Source organism: Schistocerca gregaria, chromosome 5 (assembly GCF_023897955.1).
Source record: "Schistocerca gregaria isolate iqSchGreg1 chromosome 5, iqSchGreg1.2, whole genome shotgun sequence".
Taxonomy (NCBI): Eukaryota; Metazoa; Arthropoda; class Insecta; order Orthoptera; family Acrididae; genus Schistocerca; species Schistocerca gregaria.
This window is the reverse complement of record NC_064924.1, coordinates 178,341,698-178,367,673: the sequence shown is the minus strand read 5'-3', so window position 1 is coordinate 178,367,673 and position 25,976 is coordinate 178,341,698. Positions and strand designations below refer to the sequence as shown.

The window sequence follows — 25,976 nt, the reverse complement described above, 5'->3', positions numbered from 1 at the left end:
CCATTATAATAAAATCTTCTCCGTTCCACTGCATCGCTCAGTCACCTTCTCCAAGTCCTTTACAGTAGCGGGAACCCGACTCTGGAATAACCTCCCTCGTTATGTTAGAGAACTTAAAAGCATGTCCAGCTTCAAAAAAATAGTTAATGACGTATCTACTTAAGCAATAGTAATGCCTTCCTCTATACATGAATGCACTTCACCTCATTACTTCCCTCTTTCCCCCTCCTTAAATCTCCATTCCCCAAAACACGCTAAACTAGTAAACATCTACTTTACACACATCTGCACAAACCTTCATTACTATTGCCAATCCTTCTCATGTTTGTCATTATTATTTGATTTTTTTTTACTGTTATTATTATTGCCTATTATTGCTTGTATCATAATATGTATGTATAATACCTGTTGTAAAAATACTGCCGCATTTACTTTATTAGGTCTTAGTCACTACTCTTTATTCATATTGTCACTAGAGTAAGCTAATATTCTCATTTAAACTATGGTCATGATGTAACTCTGATGTGTGAAATTCTGCATGTGTGGAACACTGGTCCGATGTAAGAGAGGGCCTGATGGCCCTAATCTGATCAGGTTAAATAAATAAATAAATAAATAAATAAATCGGATTCTCATTTATTAAATGCTTATGAGTAAGAAGTATGACAATTTTCAGACTTTACAGAAAGTTGTAACAAGCCGCGGACAAGCAGTATACAAACAGAACACCTGAATACGTCCTTCTCCGTAGCTGAGGTGTCAGCGCGGGTTCGCTTCCCGCTACTGACTGGGATTTTTCCGTATTGGGTGGACTGGAATGAGATGTATTCGGCCTGCTAGGCCAACTGAGAAGCTCCGCGACCGATTACTGGTGGTTTCAAGGTCAAGAAGCCCTACAACGAGAGGGACAGCGATGAACTGACCACATATTCCCTTAATATCGCATCCCGTGATGCCAATGACAAAGGATGACATAGCGGTCGGTGGGACCCGTTTCGCGCGTAAGTTCTACAACACACGGAACGGTACCTTACATTTTACACCAGCTCACAAAGTAGTAAACCATTACACAAACTGACGAAAAAGAAATTCTGACATCAGCTCCAGTTAGACGTCGAAATAAATTCGGTCGCGATGAGTAATGTCAACAGAATTTTGGATGGCCAGGAGGTCGAATTAAAGGCAGACATGGAAACAACTCAAAGGAGGGCTCCCGGATTCGGTTGTGTGAATCAGCACGAAAGTATTAGTGGTGATGCTTCGTGAACTCAAACGGGAATCCACGAAGGGAAGACGCTGCTCTTTCCACAAGACTAAACATCCAAATTTAGAGAACTAGTATTTGAGGCCGACTGCAGGATTCTGCTGCCTCCAGCGTGCGTTTCACGTAAGGTCCACGAAGATAATACGCAAGAAATGAGGGTTCATACGGAGGCATATAGGCAGTCGTTTATCCCTCGCTCTATTTGAAAGTGGAACTGGAGAGGAAATGACTGACAGTGGTAGAAGGTGCCCGTCTGTCACGCACCGTACGGTGATTTGCGGAGTAGGTATGTAGATACAGAAGCGAAAATTTGTGCCGGACCGTGCCTCGAACCAGGTCTTTCACACATCGTGAGCGGACGCCTTGACCACACACTTCCCCTCATGCCGCACACTACATACGGACTGTTCCCTGTCCACTATTCTCACATCTCTCAGCCCTGCAACAACACGGAAGGTATCATTTGCCGTCTAAACGTACATATTTATACACTCAAGAGCGAAAGAAACTGGCATACCTGTCTAATATGGTGCAGAATCCCCGCTAGCACGTAGAAGTGTCACATCACGACATGATACGGGCTCGACTAACGTCCGAAGTAGTGCTGGAGGGAATGGTCACCATAAATCCTGCAAGGTTGTTCATAAATCTGTAGAATACGACCGGGGGGGGGGGGGGAATGCCTTCTGAACAGGACGTTGCAAGTTATCCCAGATATGCTCAATACTGTCCATGTTTGGGGAAATTGTTGGACAGCGGAAGTGTTTAAACTCACAAGAGCGTTCCTGGAGCCACTCCGTAGAAATTCTCGACGTATGGAGTGTCACATTGTCCTGCTGAAGTTCCCCAAGTACGTAGGAATGCACAATGCACAATGGACACGAATAGATGCAGCTGACCACAGGATGCTTACATACGTGTCACCTGTCAGAGTCGTATCTAGACGCATCAGGGGTCCCATATCACTCCAACTGCACCATTACAGAGCCTCCGCCAACTTGAACAGTCCCCTGCTGACATGCAGGGTCAATGGATTCATGAGGTTGTCTCCATACCTGTTCACGTTCATCGGCTCGATACAATTGGAAATTAAACTCGTCCAATCAGGCAACATGTTTCAAGTCATCAATAGTCCAATATCGGTGTTGACGGGCCCAGGCGAGGCGTAAAGCTTTGAGTCGTGCAGTCATGAAGGGTATTCGGGTGGGCGTTCGGCTCCGAAACCCCATATCGATGCTGTTTCGTTGAATGGTTCGCACGCTGGCACGCTGACACTTGTTGATGGCCCAACATTCAAATATGCAGCACTTCTGTCACGTTGAACAATTCTTGTCAGTTGTCGTTGGTCCCGTTCTTACTGGATCATGATGTGTTACAGGATTCGTGATATTCATGGTACACCCGTGAAATGATTGTACGGGAAAATCCACACTTTATCGCTACCTCGGAGATGCTGTGTGCCATCCCTCGTGTGCCGACTATAACACTACGTTCAGACTCACTTAAATCTTGGTAACCAGCAGTTGTAGCAGCAGTAACCGATCTAACAACTGCGCCAGACACTTGTTGCCTGCCGGCCGGAGTGGCCGAGCGGTTCTAGGCACCGAGCGAGGTGGCGCAGTGGTTAGCACACTTTACTCGCATTCGGGAGGACGGCGGTTCAATCCCGTCTCCGGCCATCCTGATTTAGGTTTCCCGTGACTTCCCTAAATCGCTTGAGGCAAATGCCGAGATGGTTCCTTTGAAAGGGCACGGCCGATTTCCTTCCCCATCTTTCTCTCACCCGAGCTTGCGCTCCGTCTCTAATGACCTCGTCGTCGACGAGACGTTAAACACTAATCTCCTCCTCCGGTTCTAGGCGCTACAGTCTGGAACCGCGTGACCGCTACGGTCGCAGGTTCGAATCTTGTCTTGGGCATGGATGTGTGTGCTGTCCTTAGGTTGGTTGGGTTTAAGTAGTTCTACGTTCTAGGGGACTGATGACCTCAGCAGTTGAGTCCCATAGTGCTCGGAGCCATTTTTGTGAACTTCTTGTCTTATACAGGGTGTTACAAAAAGGTACCGCCAAACTTTCAGGAAACATTCCTCACACACAAATAAAGAAAAGATGTTATGTGGACATGTGTCCGGAAACGCTTGTTTTCGATGTTAGAGCTCATTTTAGTTTCGTCAGTATGTATTGTGCTTCCTCGATTCACCGCCATGATTTCATACAGGATACTCTACCTGTGCTGCTAGAACATGTGCCTTTACAAGTACGACACAACATGTGGTTCATGCACGATGGAGTTCCTGCACATTTCAGTACAAGTGTTCGTACGCTTCTCAACAACAGATTCGGTGACCGATGGATTGGTAGAGGCGGACCAATTCCATGGCCTCCACGCTCTCCTGACCTCAACCCTCTTGACTTTCATTTATGGGGCATTTGAAAGCTCTTGTCTACGCAACCCCGGTACCAAATGTAGAGACTCTTCGTGCTCGTATTGTGGACGGCTTTGATACAATACGCCATTCTCCAGGGCTGCATCAGCGCATCAGGGATTCCATGCGACGGAGGGTGGATGCATGTATCCTCGATAACGGAGGACATTTTGAACATTTCCTGTAACAAAGTGTTTGATGTCAGGCTGGTACGTTCTGTTGCTATGTGTTTCCATTCCATGATTAATGTGATGTGAAGAGAAGTAATAAAATGAGCTCTAACATGGAAATTAGGCGTTTCCGGACACATGTCCACATAACATATTTTCTTTCTTTGTGCGTGAGGAATGTTTCCTGAAAGTTTGGCCGTACCTTTTTGTAACACCCTGTATAGTCGTAACCAATCGGAGCACCGTATTCTACTTGTATACATATCTCTCTGATGGAATACTCATGCCCATAACCGGTTCGTTTGGCGTTTCAGTGTATGTGTGACGTCTGTTCCTTCGGACATAAGCGACGTAAGGGAACTTGGTTTGGACAGGAAGAGTGTGCTAGGACAGCGGTAGTGGTTAAGAAAACCGCTGATGATCAGCAGGAAATCTGGGTTGCCATGGGATTTACTTTGAATGTCCGATTGCAGCTGACATCGTAATTCCTTATTCGTCACGTACATATACGGCTGAAAGGTCATGAATGGTATGTGCTCTTTCGAACATGTCCGAAAGAACAGACACGCCACGAGTAAATAGACAATTTGTCTTCATGCTCAGATCTGGAGGCGCTTTTGTTAGTTAATTTAAGGCTAAAATATATTGCTTTGCCTTAGGTCTGTACAGAAAACGATATCGTTGCAGCTGACAAGTCGACCGTCCGCTCAGGGAACTTGGGCTCGTCGCCCGGCTGATTCGCAGAGCGGGCAGCTGGCGGCGGCAAGTGGCTTCCGGGGCGGCGCCCAGATCAGAGCCGGGCTCCCATTTTATCACAATTTATCCGTTTCCACGGCGCCTCCCGGGACGTCTGCCATCGATCTTGGCGGAGCGGCGGCGGCCGACCCGCTACATGGATTCGCGCTCAAAAACTGAGCCCGTACCGCCGAACTCTCTATTACTCCTCGCTTAACAACTGTCTGGAACCGAGGCTGCTGGATCCGTCCGGTGAAAGTACGTTCGGCCGCAGGGACCTGGAGAAAACCAGAGAAGGACCTAAACTGACTTAGAAATAAAAGATTAGCACTTCGGCAGCTGCAAGTGCTTTGCCGTAGAGTGCAGACAGGGTAGATTTTGATTACTGGCGGGAAATCAGCTGTGGCGTATGGTTTAATATTAGGTACATTACTGTTATTTACATCTCAGCTACATTAAATAGTTCTTTTTCCAGCCGACACAATTGTTATAATCAGTCTCGATCGATATACAGCAGAAAAAACTATAAATGATATCACTAGAAGAATTATTAGCTGCCGTTTTGGAAATACAGAAAATATACGTCTCTAGTTAGAAATTCGTAATATCATTAGTAATCAGTACCTAAGAAACGTTATCTTCGAAGCTAATGTTGTATAAACTGATGGAAATTTAAATTTGGATGCTATTTGGCATACTACATGTCACTGTATGTTTCAGAAAGATTTTTCTTATATTAATCCGACGATGTCTTACAAAATTATGCTCTGAGTAACTCGTCTTTAAGAAAGAAAAAAAGTGTAATGTGGCTACTTGGTGATGGCTCCCGTTCACTTCTCTCTTGAGTGTGGAGCTAAAACACTAGTACAGACAGAATACTGCTACTGGCTTGTTGTCATGTGCGCTTTCAGTCATTGAAACCTACAGGGCCAAGGATCTTCCACCACCTTCCACTGGATGTCTTCCTTGGGACGCACTTTCAGCCTAATGTCCACATGACATTTTTTGCTACTTACTCAGTTAGGGACTATTTCATGCAGTTTCCCCTCATGTACCAAAAACACCTTGTATACATGGTCTGGTTCACGTCAGGAAACTCCGTGAGGCTATCGGCGGTTGTGTTGTTGTTGTCTTCAGTCCTGAGACTGGTTTGGTGCAGCTCTCCATGCTACTCTATCCTGTTCAAGCTTATTCATCACCCAGTACCTACTGCAACCTACATCCTTCTGAATCTGCTTAGTGTACTCATCTCTCGGTCTCCCTCTACGATTTTTACCCTCCACGCTGCCCTCGAATGCTAAATTTGTGATCCCTTGATGCCTCAAAACATATCCTACCAACCGATCCCTTCTTCTAGTCAAGTTGTGCCACAAACTTCTCTTCTCCCCAATCCTATTCAACACCTCATTAGTTACGTGATCTATCCACCTTACCTTCAGTATTCTTCTGTAGCACTACATTTCGAAAGCTTCTATTCTCTTCTTGTCCAAACTAGTTATCGTCCATGTTTCACTTCCACACATGGCTACACTCCAAACATATATTTTCAGAAACGGCTTCCTGATACATAAACCTATATTCGATGTTAACAAATTTCTCTTCTTCAGAAACGCTTTCCTTGCCATTGCCAGTCTACATTTTGTATCCTCTCTACTTCGACCATCATCAGTTATTTTGCTCCCCAAATAGCAAACATCCGTTACTACTTTTAGTGTCTCATTTCCTAATCTAATTCCCTCAGCATCACCCGATTTAATTTGACTACATTCCATTATCCTCGTTTTGCTTTTGTCGATGTTCATCTTATATCCTCCTTTCAAGACACTGTCCATTCCGTTCAACTGCTCTTCCAAGTCCTTTGCCGTCTCTGACACAATTACAATGTCATCGGCGAACCTCAAAGTTTTTACTTCTTCTCCATGAATTTTAATACCTACTCCAAATTTTTCTTTTGTTTCCTTTACTGCTTGCTCAATATACAGATTGAATAACAGCGGGGAGAGGCTACAACCCTGTCTCACTCCCTTCCCAACCACTGCTTACCTTTCATGCCCCTCGACTCTTATGACTGCCATCTGGTTTCTGTACAAATTATAAATAGCCTTTCGCCCCCTGTATTTTACCCCTGCCACCTTTAGAATTTGAAAAAGAGTATTCCAGTCAACATTGTCAAAAGCTTTTTCTAAGTCTACAAATGCTAGAAACGTAGGTTTGCCTTTTCTTAATCTTTCTTCTAAGATAAGTCGTAAGGTCAATATTTCCTCACGTGTTCCAACATTTCTACGGAATCCAAACTGATCCTCCCCGAGGTCCACATCTACCAGTTTTTCTATTCGTCTGTAAAGAATTCGCGTTAGTATTTTGCAGCTGTTACTTATTAAACTGATAGTTCGGTAATTTTCACATCTTCAGCACCTGCTTTCTTTGGGATTGGAGTTACTATATTCTTCTTGAAGTCTGAGGGTATTTCGCCTGTCTCATGCATCTTGCTCACCAGCTGGTAGAGTTTTGTCATGACTGGCTCTCCCAAGGCCGTCAGTAGTTCTAATGGAATGTTGTCTACTCCGGGGGCCTCGTTTCGGCTTAGGTCTTTCAGTGCTCTGTCAAACTCTTCACGCAGTATCGTATCTCCCATTTCGTCTTCATCTACATCCTCTTCCATTTCCATAATATTGTCCTCAAGTACATCGCCCTTGTATAAACCTTCTATATACTCCTTCCACCTTTCTGCCTTCCCTTCCCTTCTTTGCTTAGAACTGGGTTGCCATCTGAGCTCTTGATATTCATACACGTGGTTCTCTTCTCTCCAAAGGTCTCTTTAATTTTCCTGTAGGCAGTATCTATCTTACCCCTAGTGAGATAAGCTTCTGCATCCTTACATTTGTCCTCTAGCCTTCCCTGCTTAGCCATTTTGCACTTCCTGTCGATCTCATTTTTGAGACGTTTGTATTCCTTTTTGCATGCTTCATTTACTGCATTTTTATATTTTCTCCTTTCATCAATTAAATTCAATATTTCTTCTGTTACCCAAGGATTTCTAGCAGCCCTCGTCTTTTTACCTACTTTATCCTCTGCTGCCTTCACTACTTCATCCCTCAGAGCTACCCATTCTTCTTCTACTGTATTTCTTTCCCCTATTCCTGTCAATTGTTCCCTTATGCTCTCCCTGAAACTCTGTACAACCTCTGGTTCTTTCAGTTTATCCAGGTCCCATCTCTTTAATTTCCCACATTTTTGCAGTTTCTTCGGTTTTGATCTACAGGTCATAACCAATGGATTGTGGTTAGAGTCCACATCTGCCCCTGGAAATGTGTTACAATTTAAAACCTGGTTCCTAAATCTCTGCATTACCATTATATAATCTATCTGATACCTTTTAGTAGCTCCAGGGTTCTTCCTTGTATACAACCTTCTTTCATGATTCTTAAACCAAGTGTTAGCTATGATTAAGTTGTGCTCTGTGCAAAATTCTACTAGGCGGCTTCCTCTTTCATTTCTTAGCCCCAATCCATATTCACCTACTATGTTTCCTTCTCTCCCTTTTCCTACACTCGAATTTCAGTCACCCATTACTATTAAATTTTCGTCTCCCTTCACTATCTGAATAATTTCTTTTATTTCATCGTACATTTCTTCAATTTCTTCATCTGCAGAGCTAGTTGGCATATAAACTTGTAATACTGAAGTAGGTGTGGGCTTCGTATCTATCTTGGCCACAATAATGCGTTCACTATGCTGTTTGTAGTAGCTTACCCGCATTCCTATTTTCCTATTCATTATTAAACCTACTCCTGCATTACCCCTATTTGATTTTGTGTTTATAACCCTATAGTCACCTGACCAGAAGTCTTGTTCCTCCTGCAACCGAACTTCACTAATTCCCACTATATCTAACTTTAACCTATCGGCGGTTAAGGCTGTTTTATACACGCCACAAAACAGAACCGAGATGCTGAAAGTCTGCAGGTGATGGGCAGTTGGTGCAGATGATCTTTGATTGCTCTGAGAGATGGCTCACTACACTAGAACACATTAAATAAATGAATAAAACATAGATCTTTGTCAGGTTAAAGCACCATTTGAACACAGATTATCAAACCTTTCTCCTCCAGTACAATGTTCACATTTAAATGAACAAGTCCAGCAGATTACAACGGAATGAAAACTACAATTTTCGTGCCATACAGTTGTAATTAGACGTCTGAGAACGATGGGACTTACCTTCTGAGGTCATCAGTCCCCTAGAAGTCAGAACTACTTAAACCTAACGTACCTAAGGACAGCACAAACATCCATGCCCAAGACAGGATTCAAACCTGCGGCCGTGACGGTCGCGCGGTTCCAGACTGTAGCTCCTAGAAACGCTCGGCCACCCTGGCCGGCACAAAATTGGGCTTTTCGGACTTCTGCATCTTACATTTCCATTGTAGATGCAGGCAGCTGACTCCAAGGACTCCAGTGCTTCTCAAAAAGTGAAGAAAATCTTCCCAACTTGGCTCAAGTTCACTTCAAAGAAAATACTTAACACTGTTGTTAAGTCTTCTCTTCTTCAGAATCACACGTAATACATAAAACTCGTAGCACGTTATACTTCGAGCAATAAATCTTAACCATCCTTCTACATACGGGAGAGTGAAACAACATCATATTCAAAAACATTAAATGATGTTTTTTGTTCCTTTGTCTGGGCCTTACCGCGAATTCATAATTAATGGTCGATCGCTGTTTCATTTTTTTAAAATAAATTTTAGCTTAGGCATATCCGGAGGTCTTTCACCTTTTACGTACACACCGTCCAAAAGTAAAAATTGTAAACATACCTTAATATTACATTGAACTGAGGACAACAGGACTACAAAAGTTGAAGTCCTTCAGAAACTTTAACTGTCACAACTTTAACTGTCACGTTAGTCCTACACTGCGATGTTGAATCTTCCAGGAGAGGTCACCAGCTGGGCAGAGCTCTTGTTAGCTCGGCACTATATTGAAATCAGCGTAAAGCATTATGTTTCGCTAGTAGGGTACCTTTTGTGGCCAGGTGTGGTAGGCAGAACAGCAGGTGGAGCCTCGGCGTGGCAGGGCTGCGCCTGTGGCGTGTGTCACCCAGCCGCACAGCTGGCCGGCCGGCTTTTGGCTGGGAAGCCGTTCCCTCCCGCGCCCCCGCCCCCGCCCCCACCCCATGGCTGCTCGCATTCCGGGGCGCCCACGCCTAAGCCCGCATACAGATGTCTCGGCGTCGCTTTCCCACGACCTGCCGACCCTGGCACTTGTTGCCGGCCCTCAGACGCCAGGTGAAACAAATAATCTCGACACTCCGCTCCCTCACCGCGCCATCACGGCAAAGTGTTTTAGTCCTGTTCTGTCTGGTAGCTATGACGGTTTATCAAAGTACACTCTAAGACAAGACAAAACGACGCACAGCGGGAGAAGTATCCGAATGAGACGAAAATCAGTACACGCGATGGAAATGTAGGCTTTGTCATCAGGCCATTTGTGGCCCACCGGGACCATCCGACAGCCACGTCATCCTCAGGTGAGGATGTGGATAGGAGGGGCGTGTGGTCAGCACACCGCTCTTCCGGACGTTATGATTGTTTTCTTTGACCGGAGCCGCTACTATTCCGTCGAGTAGCTCCTCAACTGGCATCACGAGGCTGAGTGCACTCCGAAAAATGGCAACAACGCATGGCGGCCCGGGGGAACCGGTGTACCCACCCGTTGCCTGATGTACATGTACAGACAAACAAATCATTACAGTCCAGAAAAAGCTGCTTGATTTATTCAAGAGCAAGAGTTTCACGAATTGAACAAGCCAGTAACGAGTTGGTCCACCTCCGACCCTTATGCAAGCATTTATTCGGCTTCGCATTGATTGATAGTTGTAGGATGACTTCCTGAGGGATATCACGCCGAATTCTGTCCCATTGGCGCGTTAGATCGTCAAAATGGCCAACTGGTTGGAGGGCTCTGCCCATAATTCTCCAAACTTTCTCACTAGGGGAGATATCCGGCGACCTTTCTAGCCAAGGTAGGGTATGGCAAGCATGAAGAACAGTAGTAGACTCCCTCGCCGTTAGCGGGCTCGTATGATCTTGATGAAATATAAGCCCAGGATGGCTTGCCTTGAAGGGCAAGTAAATGGGACGTGGAATATCTTGGATGTGGTGTTGTGTGCCACAGGTGACAACCACAGCGGTCCTGCTATGAAAAAAAAAAAAAAGAGTGGCAACCCAGAGCATCACTTTGGTTGCAGGGACGTATGACCAGCACAGTCAGGTTGTTATCCCGCACCACTCTGGGACGCCTCCAGACACATCTTCAGCCTGGAATCTGGAGCAGTCTTGCCTTGGCTTTTGTGATGAGTCTCGCTTCTAAATGAAGGCAGAGGACCTGCGAAGATGTGTCTCGAGACGCCTCAGACTGTCTTAGGACACCACCCTAACTGTCGTTTGTCGTTCTGCCCGACAACCACGAATGATGGTCTGGGGTGTCATTTCGTTTCATAGCAGGACCTCTTTGGTTGTCATCAGCGGCGCTCTTACAGCACAGCGCTACGTTGAAGAAATTCTACAACTCGTTTTGTTGCTCTTAGTGGCAATTCATCCTGGTTTTACATTTTAGCAAGATAATGCGTGCCCATACACGGCGAGAGCTTCTACTGTTTGTCTTTGTGCCTGCCTAACCCTACCCTGGCCTGCAAGGTCCCAGGAGCTCTCCCCAATTTAGACCGTCTGAAGCACTATGGGCAGCGACCTCCAGTGAGCTTGGGATTTTGACAATTTAACGCACCAGTTGAACAGAATTTGGCACAGTTTCTCATAGGAGGGCAGCTAAAAACTCGCTCAATCAACGCCAGCCGAATAACTGCTTGCATTAGGTCTGCAGGTCGAGCTACACGTTACTGACTTGCTCAGTTCGTGAACCTTTTCCTCTTGAACAAGTACAGTTTTGCCGCAATCTTAATTATTTGTCTGTCTTTACATGAACATCACATCTACCGATCTACCCTTTCGGATAATTCCTTCGTGGTGTGTCTTTTTTTTCTTTTTTTCTTCCTAAAGTATGTGTAATAAAGAGAAACTGAATAGAATGAACGAGAAACGAAAGGGTGAGAAATTTATTCAGTTACCTTTTCACACCCCATATCACCTTCACAGTCGTTGGTCGTTGCACAACTGTTGTATCACTCCGTAAAACTCACGGACGACACGGCACAGCAGAGGGCGTAAGGCAACGCACTGCGTTGCCGCACCGTGCTCCTTTTATGATGACGTCCATAGCACTGATACGGTATTTTTCTTGTTATTAACATAGCCTACCCTTGCATAAACTGTCGCAGTCAGCAAGACATCCGCTACTGCTCTTACTATCCGACCTAACTATCGCAGAGATCTTTTTCCCCTTGGCGCTTGCCTTGGCATTATTACCCTCTGCCCTTGAAACCGCTATCCTCCATTGGACTTTAGATCCAATCCATCTCCAGATGAGCGCGTACTGATGGTTAACCTTATCCAGACGTACGCAAACATCGCAATATCCATATCCTGCGACACCTTATGTAGAGATGGCAGTAGACCTTTTGAGTTGGCCATCATGCCGGTGTGGGCGTGGAAGGGTTCCACCTCTTTATATATAACTCCTTTAAACTGACGATCTGGAAAAGTAAGATGATGTTTCAGCATATCAAGCACAGAGTCAGATTTACATAGCCAGACTGCAGAATTTTTAATGGGACATTCAAAGCTTTTCACAAAAATACAACCAACACTCTTCGTGCTTGCTAAGAATTTAGCAAGGTGAATCCACAGAATACATCGCAAGGTGAACGGAAAGAGAAACGTGTATAAGGGTTTGGTCTATTACGATGTGATAAAATAGTGTCGATAACAGGGGAAGGCCTCCTCTACCAGGGAATGTATTTCCCAGGTTGCCCAAATCAGGAGCTTCACCATATCTTGGAGCGGGTGGAGCAGCTGGTAGAGGTGTACACTGTGGTGCCACAGTGTTTCTGCAGGCTTATAAGGGGGCCCATACGCGAAATGGGAGACCCATTTCTGCAGTTTATGACTACTGCTAGCAGAGGAGTTCCTGCTGTTTCTGCACCTAAGCAGATGAGACCTCAGCAGCCTGAACCACCACCAACACCTGTCGGTGGTCGAACACCTGGCGGGAGAGAGCCTCTTGACCAATGTTGCATGGATGTCCTCCAAAGCCACCTTACTGATGTTGATTGCTTAAGGAAGAAGTTGAGGGCTCATTTTCAATGTGGAATTTGTTTTATAACAAGATCCACACAATTCTTTTATATTTTATATACAGTAATCTTTAAAAATAAAAGCAATTTAGAGAGATCTTTGTCAGTTGTATTAGCGGACAGGCAAATATTTCGAAGATGTGGTCAACAATCTGAATGTATATGTTGTACGAAAATGAAAAGAATTGTACGTGCAATAACACTTCTAAGTGCTGGAGTGCAGTGGAAAAAAATAGTGTCGTTACTTCCGGTGCGGAAGAATTCGGGGTCGATTTCTGGTGTATTTTTAGATGTTTTCTGAGGTAGAGTGGGCTGGAATGGGGTCTATTCAGCCTTGTGAGGCCAAATGAGAAGCAGCTTGAATAAAGATGCAGCATAAACACCAGGCCTTACGTACTGGCAATAACGGTTGAAGGAAAGGGCAACGAGCTGATCACATCCCAGATCATAGATCTCTCTTCGGACTACAATGTTGGGAGCAGTCAGCCATTCGGAACAGACTCTAAGGCCCCAAAGAAATTTATCCTCTTTTTTTTTTTTTTTTTTTTTTTTTTTTTTTTTTTTTTTTTTTTTTTAAATGACTGGTATGTATCAGAGTCCACAAATGTTAAAGTATTTATATGACTTTTTGTTACGATAAACGAATGCGCAGTCTTCACATTTTATCTACGGCCAGCAAAGAGATCCCTTAATGTTCCGCATCCTCTTCTATTCTGCAGCTTTCGCTATATGATGATCTACCTTGTCATTTCTTAAAAACCATGAATATATTTACGTAATACCTCTCAGATATGTTTATTTTAGAATCAAAAATGGTTAAAATGGCTCTGAGCACTATGGGACTCAACTGCTGTGGTCATTAGTCCCCTAGAACTTCGAACTACTTAAACCTAACTAACCTAAGGACATCACACACATCTATGCCCGAGGCAGGATTCGAACCTGTGACCGTAGCAGTCGCATGGTTCCGGACTGCGCGCCTAGAACCGCGAGACCACCGCGGCCGGCTTATTTTAGAATCCAAACATATCATTCTGTATTCATCTGTTGCGATTATCTGCTTTGTTTGCAGTTTATTATGAAAGAAACGGCAAAGTGCTGGCGCGGAGCCTGTCCGCCATCGGCGTGATTAGCAAATTACCAGATCTTTTATTGTTCACCAGCTAACCTGTAGTCTCTCTCAGAAACGAAGTCCGACACTCAGTCAACCGTACAGCCTAATTTGGTTCACCGAGTGCATTATGCAATTGACTTTTCAGAATTAAGTTGGGGCACGTTTGTAGCTTTGTGTTTCTCTCCAACACCAGTCTGGACTAATTGTAATTAACATTGCTGAGTTGACTACCGGCTTGGAAGTGGTACGTGATTATTACCATATTCTTTACATCCTTCATCTCCCTTTCAACTTTTCAAGCAAAAAAGGTAGCGGTTACAAGGCTAAGGGCTAATCTGTGTGCGGTGTTGAGGTTTACGTTGCCCTTCACACACTATACCCGTTGTTGTTATCGTTATATATTCATAACAATGATAAACTTCACACTCCACGAATCAGAATTTTTATATGTTGTTCATGCAACTCCCTCCTACCAAAGTACAAAAATTTGCGACTACACGAATTTTTTGCCCTCGTTTTCCTTCGCTGTCCGGACTATTATGGGTGCTTAACTTTTTTTATGTTCTTGTGACATTCATTTGTCGTGATGGGACATTCAAAGCTGTCATTCATCATCAGTGATATAGTCTGCTACAATTGTAAAAAATTATTTTTTTTCTAGAAAGAAAAGGATACGCTGGTTTCAGAGCAAATGTCCCATCTTCAGCTGCATATTGAGTCCCTAAAGGGCGCTTAACTGGGGTTAAAAAAGCTTAAAACACATTAAAATTGCAATTTTGTCGTATGATGGCATGGTTGGAGACGGTGGCTGTTATTTGAAAAGAAATGTTGAGGGTGTCACAAATTTAAGTTCCTGTATTCAAAAGGTAACTTCATCGGTATCGAATAATTACAATTCATCGTCAGATGGCTTTCATGCTTTTATTAGAACCTGTGGTGCGTTTTTTTATTGATTAGTTGTCGTAAAAAAAATACCAATGAAAGCATGACAGCCGTCTTATGATGAATTGTAGTGATGTGAAACCGGTAATGCTACCTTTTGAATAAAGGAACTTAAATTAGTGGCTGGTTGGTATCTCAACACCATTAGTATTAAAACAGTGCCAGAATGTGGGCGATCTGCATTGTAATAAACTCAGAAGGAAAACATCAAAAAGCCAAGACCGCTAGTAAACCATCAATTTCGAAGACCGTTCTTGCTGACTATGTTACCATCTTCGGATCTTATGCTCTAAAAATTCACATAATTTCCCCCATCTGTGGAATAAGTGGTGTCACATCACGAATATGCTTCTCAAGATCATGAAACTATCTGCATATCAGCATTTTCATGAACTTCACTTACATATTCGGGATATGACACGGTACATAGCACAGACGGAGGAGATTATGCGAATTCGCAGAGCGTAAGGTGCGAAGATGATGGCGATGTTTGGGTTCTGTGTCGCTCAACTGCGCCGTCATCAAGGCGAGTACAAAATCTCAATTTTTTCACAGTCCAATTTTTTTCATAGTCCACTCTAGCCACTATCGATAATGATGATGATGATGATGATGATAACACAAACACCACACAGTCCCCGGGCAGAGAAAATCCCCAAACCGGCCCGGCCCGGGAATCGAACTCGGGACTCCGTGATCCAGATGTAGCAACACTAGATCACGAGCTGAGGACGAAGATGATGATAACCTAGTCTTACCGAAAACGGTCATAGAAAGAAATGCTTTGGTACCGATCTTGGTTTTTTGCCGTTTTTCTTCAGAGATTATTTAACTTTTTTGTCAGAGACGCCAGTTCTACATCTACATCTACATTTATACTCCGCAAGCCACCCAACGGTGTGTGGCGGAGGGCACTTTACGTGCCACTGTCATTACCTACCTTTCCTGTTCCAGTCGCGTATGGTTTGCGGGAAGAACGACTGCCGGAAAGCCTCCGTGCGCGCTCGAATCTCTGTAATTTTACATTCGTGATCTCCTCGGGAGGTACAAGTAGGGGGAAGCAATATATTCGATACCTCATCCAGAAACGCACCCTCTCGAAACCTGGCCAGCAAGCTACACCCCGATGCAGACCGCCTCTCTTGCAGACTCTGCCACTTGAGTTTGCTAAACATCTCCCCTAACGCTATCACGCTTAGCAAATAACCCTGTGACGAAACACGCCGCTCTTCTGTGGATCTTCTCTATCTCCTCTGTCAACCGGACCTGGTACGGATCCCACACTGATGAGCAATACTCAAGTATAGGTCGAACGAGTGTTCCGTAAGCCACCTCCTTTGTTGATGGACCACATTTTCTAAGGACTCTTCCAATGTATCTCAACCTGGCACCCGCCTTACCAACAATTAATTTTATATGATCACTCCACTTCAAATCGTTCCGCACGCATACTCCCAGATATTTTACAGAAGTAACTGCTACCAGTGTTTGTTCTGCTATCATATAATCATACAATAATGGATCCTTCTTTCTATGTATTCGCAATACATTGCATTTGTCTATGTTAAGGGTCAGTTGCCACTCCCTGCACCAAGTGCCTATTCACTGCAGATATTCCTGCATTTGGCTTCAATTTTCGAATGCTGCAACTTCTCTGTATACTACAGCATCATCCGCGAAAAGCCGCACGGAACTTCCGACACTATCTACTATATTGTGAAAAGCAATGGTCCCATAACACTCCCCTGTGGCACGCCAGAGGTTATCTTAACGTCTGTAGATGTCTGTCCATTGATAACCACATGTTGTGTTCTGTTTCCTAAAAACTCTTCAATCCAGCCACACAGCTTGTCTGATATTCCGTACGCTCTTACTTTAATTATCAGGCGACAGTGCGGAACTGTATCGAAAGCCTTCCGGAAGTCAAGGAAAATTGCCTCTACCTGGAAGCCTGTATCTAATATTTTCTGGGTCTCATGAACTCGATCGCTGTTTCCGGAATCTATGTTGATTTCTACAGAGTAGATTCTGGGTTTCCAGAAACGACATGATACGCGAGCAAAAAACATGTTCTAAAATTCTACAACAGATCGACGTCAGAGATACTGGCCTACAGCTTTGCGCATCTGCTGGACGACCCTTCTTGAAGAAGGGCAAGGCCTAGTCTGACAGCGTTCGTGATCTGTGTATCAGGGTCATTAACACGAAACTCATGTGCGATGAGAGTCGATAATACTTCTCATTGTGTGCGCAATGCAGTCAGCGAGCGCGCGTAACAACACTGCTAGTAGCACCTCAAGTTCGCCGCGCATTCCACTTTGTCGCGGGTCTGCATCTCAATTGCGTGAGTGACGCGTGAGGGAAGCGGCTGTCTCCGAGGCCAGGGCGCGGTGAAATGTGGCCTCAGGGCGGCAGGACAATGGCTCTTCCCACGTCGTCGTCCTCGGAGTGGCCAGATGCGTCGGATAGCGGCTCCTTCCGAGCGGTCCACAATGCAAATCGGAAGGGCCCCCGGTTTAAAACAAAAATATGTACGCAGAGCGGGCGCAGGAAACAGCAGAAAGGCAATTAGGCGACTCGCAATTTGGAGGGCCGCGCCGCTTCGCTCGGTATTTATGGTCTGCGGCGGTAATGAGGGCAGCTATCTGATGGCCGGCTTCCCGCGACCAGCGGCCGCAGGATATTTCATTACGCGCGCCGCTCCTCGCCTCTGTGTGCCACTGTCGCGGGCATTTTTTCATTAAATAATTGCGCACTCGTCTGCCGCTCCACACGGCGACTGCCGCGGCATTGGTCGGTACGAGGGGTGCACCGGCCACGTCTGCATCCTCCCATAAAACACTGAGGGCGCCACTGGGTAGGCAGGACCGGATTCATACGACACTAGTAGCGACTGGCGATATCGCAACAACATTACGGCACCCTGTACCCATACTCTTGGCGAGGAGCGGTTTGGTTTTAGACGGAATACGGGCACCAGAGATGCAATAGGGCTCTTACGAATCGTGGGAGAAAAGTTTATTGAAGAAGGAAGAGACCACTATATGTGCTTCATTGATCTAGAGAAGGCATTTGACAGTGTGGTTTGGGACAGGATGGTGACTATAATGAGGGAAAATAGAGTGGACTGGCAAACCAGAAGAGCTGTAAACTCATTATATCTTAACAACACAGTTTCAATTACAGTAAGAGGAGAAAGTACAAACTGGATCGGACTAGGAAAAGGAGTAAGACAAGGATGCTGTCTATCACCGACTCTTTTCAACCTCTACTTGTAAAATATGATTGACCAGTGCTCATTAGATGACAAAGGAGTAGAAATTGGAGGAAGAAGAGTAGGGTGGTTGAGGTTTGCTGATGACACGGTCCTTCTAGCCACAGGGGAAAAAGAATTACAGGATTTGGTGGACACCATTGAAACTAACGGAAAAAATATGCAATGAAACTTAACACAAATAAAACAAAAGTATTGCCACTGGGAGAAAATAAGGAAATAAAAATTATGCTGAATGGGGAAATATTAGAACAGGTGCAAAATTTTAAGTATCTTGGAAGCAGGATAGACACCGACTGGAAGTTCACCACAGAAATTAAAACAAGGATAGCTATGGCAAAAGAGGCGTTTTATAAGAAAAGGAGAATTTTCTGCAGCGATCTGTACAGAAAACTCAGGAAGAGACACATAAAATGTATTGTATGGAGTGTTCTTCTATATGGTGCTGAAATATGGACTATGACGAAGAAAGATAGAGAGAGGCTGGAGGCTTTTGTGATATGGACATGACGGGGGGATGGAAAGAATAAGTTAGATGGACACAGTAAAAAATGAAGAGGTACTGAGAAGAGTGGGATAGAAAAGACAGTTACATCTACATCTACATGACTACTCTGCAATTCACATTTAAGTGCTTGGCAGAGGGTTCATCGAACCACAATCATACTATCTCTCTACTATTCCACTCCCGAACAGCGAGCGGGAAAAACAAACACCTAAACCTTTCTGTTCGAGCTCTGATTTCTCTTATTTTATTTTGATGATCATTCCTACCTATGTAGGTTGGGCTCAACAAAATATTTTCGCTTTCGGAAGAGAAAGTTGGTGACTGAAATTTTGTAAGAAGGTCTCGCCGCGACGAAAAACGTCTATGCTGTAATGACTTCCATCCCAACTCGTGTATCATATCTGCCACACTCTCTCCCCTATAACGCGATAATACAAAACGAGCTGCCCTTTTTTGCACCCTTTCGATGTCCTCCGTCAATCCCACCTGGTAAGGATCCCACACCGCGCAGCAGTATTCTAACAGAGGACGAACGAGTGTAGTGTAAGATGTCTCTTCAGTGGACTTGTTGCATCTGCTAAGTGTCCTGCCAATGAAACGCAACCTTTGGCTCGCCTTCCCGACAATATTATCTTTGTGGTCCTTCCAACTGAAGTTGTTCGTAATTTTAACACCCAGGTACTTAGTTGAATTGACAGCCTTGAGAATTGTACTATTTATCGAGTAATCGAATTCCAACGGATTTCTTTTGGAACTCATGTGGATCATCTCACACTTTTCGTTATTTAGCGTCAACTGCCACCTGACACACCATACAGCAATCTTTTCTAAATCGCTTTGCAGCTGATACTGGTCTTCGGATGACCTTACTAGACGGTAAATTACAGCATCATCTGCGAACAGTCTAAGAGAACTGCTCAGATTGTCACCCAGGTCATTTATATAGATCAGGAACAGTAGAGGTCCCAGGACGCTTCCCTGGGGAAAACCTGATATCACTTCAGTTTTACTCGATGATTTATTACTATATGTAATAAAGAGAAGAAAAAGAAATTGGATTGGGCATATATTAAGAAAGAATGACGCACTGAGAAAAACAGTTCTAGAAGGTAAAAGGTAGCGAGGAAGGAAGAGAATCCAGATACTGGATGACATGATGGACGGTACAACATTCAGCAGGCTTAAGAAGGAAGCAATGGATCGCAGAAAACGAAGACACAAAGGACCTGCTAATATAGCAGATAACTGATGATGATGATGATGATGATGATGATGATGATCATGATCATGATGATGACCCATCCTCGTTTGAAATTGTACTCTGTGTCCAAGAATATATAAATCAGAATGGCACCCACTAGGTTTACAAATCAAATAGTAGAATTCTACGAAAACAGAAGCAGGGCCAAAACTGAGCAAGTGAAATTGATTGCTGCGATTAAGGATGATCTTAAAGTAGCCGGCATAACTCAGGCAGTCCTTACAGATAGGAAAACATTCAGACAAAAGATTGATTGGAAAGTTGGTCAGAGGAAAATTAGGAAACGGACTGGAACACCGTGGTCTGATGAAAAAAAAGAGACGTCATTCCGTTCCAGGTGCCATATCGGGGAACAGACGTGCTCTATGTGCCAATAAGAAAGTTTTTGTTTCGAATGCCATTAATACGGAGACACTACGTTTTATTTGTGGTAATAGAAGTACAGAACTAAAGTAGTAAAACTTTAACTGTTACTATTGTAGTCAAGGAAAGCCATTTTTAAATTATAAGAGTGTGAGACTATTGACTTCTGTTTCTTGCACCACTCCATTCTTAGGGTCAGATATTGCAAAAGTTACTGTAGATCTCTTTCCGTTTTTGAAGGAGAAACTGCGACATCGTCAACAGGTCGATTTCAGATGAAGTACAAGATGGTACACATCAGCTATGGTCTTTCTATTTTTGAATAGACGAACATTTTTTCCATTGTTTCGTTCTGATTAAGAATCTTCAATAGCTGCTGTACATGGACAGGTTGAAACACTTTGATCACATTGCAATTGGAGATCTTATAGGCCTGCATTCACAACAATGATTCAGCAGCAACTTTAAAATCAAAGAAGTCATTTGAATATAGCGGAATTACATGGAATGGGTTCTTAGCTTTAGCATACACAAGAATCTTCACTCTTAACTCCCCAGGGAAGAATAATTTCTTGGCGCAAAGACCGTGCCTTACATGTACTGCTCAATGGTTGAAACATTTTTTCCATGACCTGATACTACGGAGAAACGTAGGGGCATAAAACACAGTTCCGAGAACACAATATCACTGAAAACCCGTTTTGTAACAAAATGCCATTTAGAACGTTTGTCACTTCCAGTCTTTTGTGTCTGCATCCCCTGTCCAACTTCCATAGAAGAAAGGTTACTTATTTTAATAAGCACTGCAACAAAACGAATTATATGAACTGAAATGAACTGTATGAAGCAATGGAGATGACATCAATGTAGGTGAAACGGCATCATATGATGTCAGTGCAGGCCATTCAGATATGCTGAAAAACTGCAGTGTTATGAATATGTAATGACACTACAGTTTAGACAAGCAAAAAATAAAAGCTTTTGAACTTCGGTGCTGCAGAAGAATGCTTAAGGTTATATGGTATAACTAACGAGAAGTACTAAATCAACTTGGACAGGAAAAAGGGGAGGATAGATCCTAAGGCGTCAAGGAATCATCAGTTTGTTAGAGAGCTACATCAAACCATTGTTTAGAATAACAACCACGACAACAGCAGCAATATATAACCTATCCCTAACAGGAATTCACCTTCCACGAAGAACGTTCGTTTGAGAGCAAAAGTTCCTCTTTGGTTTCTCCTCCCGCTTTTATTTTGTTTCAGAGATAGTTTGAATCATCCTCTCATGATTGCGAGTCCAGTGTGCTAAGCTTTGCGCCACCTCGCTCGATTCCTTCTTTACTCTCAGTGCGCATTGTGTACTTAGTAGACTGTTCATTATATTCCAACATATTACGTTATTCTTGCTCAGTTTCTGAGAATATAACAAGGCCATTACTGAGTCTAATGATTCAGTATCGTTTCACCCTGAACTTCAGTCCCACATCTGAATCTTTTTCACACTTCCTTCTTCCCTCCTCCTTAACTGTACTGAACATATGCGGAATCATATCGATTTTCGTATTTGGTGTGGGTACATCCATCGAAAAGTCTCCTCCATGAATTGTGGGAAGCTCTGCAGACAGCTTGCTTTCGCACAGTCAATGAAGCCCATCAGCTTTATAATGTTCTTGAACAAAACCATCTTCAGCCGTCATATATTAGAAATAATACTTTGAAAACCACCAGCTGCACCAACACAACTTTATTCTCCCACCAGTTTCAGTTCAAAAAACCATCAACACAGGAAGGAAACCTGGACATCGGTGACTGACATACTTATCGGTACAATGGCACTTCACTATAACTTGCCTCTTTCTTTGCCCGTGCGACATTTGCTAATCACTACACCAACTTATGTCAGAAGGTGATGATCAGAAACGTGAAATATGGTATATGATGAAAAACTTGAAATATGGTTTACTTCAAGTTTGTGATGGTCATCTTCTGACGTAAGTTGCTGGAATGATTAGCAAACGTTGGACGAGCCAAGACAAGAGGCAAATTACAGTGAACTGCAGTTGTACCGACATGTACGTGTAAATTAATGATTTCCATTTTCCCCTCTAGCGGTTTTATCAATCGACACCTGTAGAAGAACAAAGTTCTGTCGGTATAGCTGATGGTTTTCAATACATTGTTTCAAAAATCGATCAGCGTCAGGTGGAATCACTGCTAGACTGTCTACGACTTGTGTGTGTAGTGATAAACTGATACTCTACGTACTATAAGATGGAAACAGTGATGTTAGTGGATAGACGATGATCTCATGGAGGGAAGTAATCATTACAAAAAAAAGGAGAAAAAAAACAGTTCATCGTACTGCAACGCAAACTGTTTTATTGTTCTGACGAAATTTCCACTGTTTGTTATAGCAATCACTGTTGCACGTTCTACTTTGCTAATATTCTGGGCTAAACACTGATATTTTACAATTTTAAAAATGAAAGAGGAACGAGTGTTGCGATTTGCAGAACTGCCGTCGCGGAACGTAATGTGTTGGCTGCAACGTATTTGTGTACAGAACGAGCTGCTCTGGCAGGCCAGCAAGCCGACTATTAATATACATCGGAACTCATGAATTTTTTTCTTGGCCGAGCGTGTAGCACGAACGTAGTTGCGTTGCCTTATTAAAAAGCAATGCCCCGCCTCTCCAAATGAATAATAGAAACCGCCGTGCGTATTTTATGAATATTCGGAGGGCGGGCGCAAATCGCCAAAGTATTTCCGTCACAGTAAACTGAGGACTCAACGCACCAAGATGGACGCCGAGCGTCGCCGTTCCGTACGGTGGACGCTGCCGAAAAAAATTCGGCAAACGCACCCAACTCAAAATCATTGAAATATTTGTTAATATTCATAAAGAAATACTTGAATATTCGTTGTGTGTGTGTGTGTGTGTGTGTGTGTGTGTGTGTGTGTGTGTGTGTGTGTGTGTGTGGAAGCAGGGCTTTTCAGGAGCTAGTGAAGCGGCGCATATTTGCAATATTGAATGGAAGGCCGGTTCCGCATATATTCGGCCAGCGAAGCGAGCTCAGGTAACGCTCACGTGTTTTTTTGAATATTTACAAGAAATATTTTACGTAGCGAGCGGCATTAAACGGATTATCGACGGTGGAGTGGGCGCAGCTCTCCGAGAACGCAGCACCCACGGCGGTGATCGGGCCCGAAGTTCACCTCGAAAACTGGACCTTCTGGTCTGAACCCGCTTGCGTGTCACAGTCGTGTTTCCTTCTCGCCTCCTGTACTGATTGTCAGAATAAAGGATGAAAAAGTAATGACACGGTAAGAGAGAATTTAAAAAATTCTAATGTTGAGGGGAAAGTGTGTGGGCGTCTTTGCTCGCTAATCTGACAGTCCATCCACGTACATAACGAACGAACTTGGCTCAACTAAAGATCACGAGGCCTGAAACGTCTTGTGGGGGTTTGTTTATTGACAATTCACTATACCCTCGACGCGGGGGCTTAGCCGAGCGGTCTGAGGCGCTGCAATCATGGACTGTGCGGCTGGTCCCGGCGGAAGTTCGAGTCCTCCCTCGGGCATGGGTGTGTGTGTGTGTGTTAGTCCTTAGGATAATTTAGGTTAAGTAGTGTGTAAACGTAGGGACTGATGACCTTAGCAGTAAAGTCCCATAAGATTTCACACACATTTGAACATTTTTGAACACTATACCCTCGCAACTTGAGGTCCACCAGCTGCAGCACTTCGTCCGTTGCTATTTTCTCTAAAACTGACATAGTGAGACCGTGGCTGTGTACAATTAATGTAGATTGATTCTTACAAACAAGAAGACAGCAACCAGCCATTATTAACACTGCCATTTATTTAAGTAAATAGCGCCGTAAATGGGTTTCAAACTGGCAAGTTCATTATCAGACGGCTGTTCATATGCTTTGAAAGATACAATTTACATAATCGTCATTTTTCGATTTTTTATTCTTTCTCTGTGGCGAAATATTCGTGGTAAATTGGTCCCCTTCGTAGAAAACAGTGTTAGAAGCGCCCTATGTGAACCTACAAACGATGAAATACAGAGTAAATAAGTATGTGAGGTTAGGTGGTTATGGTACTTACGTCGAAAATTCCGTGCGGTTTTGTTGTGAAGTTGCAGGATTGTATTTTTCAAATACTCCAAAATATATGCAGCACTTATACAGGGTGTTACAAAAAGGTGCAGCCAAACTTTCAGGAAACATTCCTCACACACAAGGAAAGAAAATATGTTATGTGGACACGTGTCCGGAAACGCTTACTTTCCATCTTAGAGCTCATTTTATTACTTCTCTTCAAATCACATTAATCATGGAATGGAAAAACACAGCAACAGAACGTACTAGCGTGATTTCAAACACTTTGTTACAGGAAATGTCCAAAATGTCCTCCGTTAGCGAGGATACATGCATCCACCCTCCGTCGCATTGAATCCCTGATGCGCTGACGCAGCCCTGGAGAATGGCGTATTGTATCACAGGCGTCCACAATACGAGCACGAAGAGTCTCTACATTTGGTACCGGGGTTGCGTAGACAAGAGCTTTCAAATGCCCCATAAATGAAAGTCAAGAGGGTTGAGGTCAGGAGAGCGTGGAGGCCATGGAATTGGTCCGCCTCTACCAATCCGTCGATCACCGAATCTGTTGTTGAGAAGCGTACGAACACTTCGACTGAAATGTGCAGGAGCTCCATCGTGCATGAACCATATGTTTTGTCGTACTTGTAAAGGCACATGTTCTAGCAGCACAGGTAGAGTATCCCGTGTGAAATCATGACAACATGCTCCATTGAGCGTAGGTGGAAGAACATAGGGCCCAAACAAGACATCACCAACAATGCCTGCCCAAACGTTCACAGAAAATCTGTGTTGATGACGTGATTGCACAATTGCGTGCGGATTCTCGTCAGCCCACAGATGTTGATTGTGAAAATTTACAATTCGATCACGTTGGAATTAAGCCTCATCCGTAAAGAGAACTTTTTCACTGAAATGAGGATTGACACATTGTTGGATGAACCATTTGCAGAAGTGTACCCGTGGAGGCCAATTAGCTGCTGATAGTACCTGCACACGCTGTACATGGTACAGAAACAACTGGTTCTCCCGTAGCACTCTCCATACAGTGACGTGGTCAACGTTACCTTGTACAGCAGCAACTTCTCTGACGCTGACATTAGGGTTATCGTCAACTGCACGAAGAATTGCCTCGTCCGTTGCAGGTGTCCTCGCCGTTCTACGTCTTCCCCAATCGAGGAAGTACAGTACATACTGACGAAACTAAAATGAGCTCTAACATGGAAATTAAGCGTTTCCGGACACATGTCCACATAACATCTTTTCTTTATTTGTGTGTGAGGAATGTTTCCTGAAAGTTTTGCCGTACCTTTTTGTAGCACCCTGTATAATTTGTACATCACCATATTGTGCAAAGCACCACACACACACACACACACACACACACACACACACACACACACACACACACACACGCGCGCGCGCGCGCGAAAAAGTATTTGCCATATGTGAAGTTACCATAAGTAAATCTGCAGTGGTGGTCACACCTCACGTTAATGTCCACTAATAGGTGTCCGGATACTTTTGATGAGTACGTGTATTTGAGTGTGTGTGACGCG

The 25,976-nt window shown here is 43.9% G+C and overlaps 1 protein-coding gene across 1 annotated transcript in view; it reads left to right on the top strand.

Annotated features, from left to right (window-relative positions):
- The window catches only part of LOC126272136 (loricrin-like), a 1,218,911-nt gene that overhangs the window by 282,255 nt on the left and 910,680 nt on the right, over window positions 1-25,976 (top strand). The window lies entirely within an intron of this gene.